Source organism: Rhinopithecus bieti, unplaced genomic scaffold (genome assembly GCF_001698545.2).
Source record: "Rhinopithecus bieti isolate Rb0 unplaced genomic scaffold, ASM169854v2 scaffold_39705, whole genome shotgun sequence".
NCBI lineage: Eukaryota > Metazoa > Chordata > Mammalia > Primates > Cercopithecidae > Rhinopithecus > Rhinopithecus bieti.
In genome coordinates, this window is record NW_016816813.1 from 1,372,782 (window position 1) to 1,374,346 (window position 1,565).

Here is a 1,565-nt window from a genome sequence, read left to right on the forward strand (position 1 = left end):
ACATCTCCGTGTAAAACCCGATTGCATACTTTGTTTACTGAGCAAGGAGAAAACCGCCTTTAGGAATAAGGTGGGACTTGCTGGAGCAATGCTGCTAAAAGGTTTATGGAGAGTTTGCATATGCATCTCAAGGCACAGCATTTTCCTTTAAACTTATTCATGTCACAGGGATTTTTGTTCATATGTCTTATTGCTAATTTTCTACCTACAATGATCCTATTATCCTGCCACTTCCTTTTCTTTAAGATGGTAAAGATAATTATCAATAAATACTAAGGGAACTCAAGAGACCGGTGCCGGCGTGGGTCCTCTGTAAGCTGAGCGCCGGTCCCCTGGGCCCCGCTTTTCTTTCTCTATACTTTGTCTCTGTGTCTTATTTCTTTTCTCAAGTCTCTCGTTCCACCTAATGAGAAACACCCACAGGTGTGGAGGGGCAGGCCACCCCTTCAGCTCACACTTGTAATCCTAGCACTTTGGGAGGCTGAGGTGAGTGGATCACCTGAAGTCAAGAGTTCGAGACCAGCCTGACCAACATGGTGAAACCCTGTCTCTACTCAAAATACAAAAATTAGCCAGGTGTGCTGGTGGGTGCCTGTAGTTCCAGCTAATCAGGAGGTCGAGACATGAGATTGCTTGAACCCTGGAGGCAGAGGTTGCAGTGAGCTGAGATCACGCCACTGCACTCCAGCCTGGGCAATGGATCGAGACTCTGTCTCAAAAACAAACGAATAAAAAACAAAACAACTATCCAAACTGGTTGGTTGTCATATATATGCATATATGTAAGAATGCATCTGTAGATAAATAGATGATAGAGAATGTCTATGTGTGTGCAATTTTAATCCAAGATAAAAATAATAACCAATGGAGTACTAATCAACAGAGTAGACATTAGTTGTTTTTTATCGCCCTTCTCCAGTATTCATTTGTCCCACTTCTTCTAAAAGTACCTGATTTATTTAGAGGTGAGTGACTCCTCCTTCTCTCTTCATGTCTGTAGTTTTGGTGGAGTGACACATGACCACAATTAGTCAAAGCACCGCTTTCCTCTAGCAACTGTCATTGTTCAAGAGATGAGTGCATGTCTCAAATTAGGCTACTAAGAGACTCAATTCCAGGTCTTTATTTAACACAGGCTGCCCTTCCAAACTTCTTGCAAGGACCTGAACTTAAAAGTAAATAGCACGGGAGCGGCTTCAGTCACTTTGCCACTGTGGAGCCAAGAGATGGAGACAAACTCAATTCTGGGGACATTTTTTGAGCTGCTAGATTCATCTATGTCTGAAGCCAGATGTATGATTCATTTATTGATATTTATTGATGATAATCAGTAAGTCTTTTTATTTTATTTAAATGTTAAAAGATTAATACATATAAAGTACTTAGATCCATTTCTATCAATAATAAGCACTCAATATGTGCTATCACTTGTTTATAGCAATTTGAGTTGGATTTTCTGTTATTTGCAATCAAAGGAATTCTAACTTACGTAACCAATGAGAGAACAAGACATTAAAAACAGCCCATTTGTTGGGATCTAATTAAACTAAGGAGCTTCTGCACAG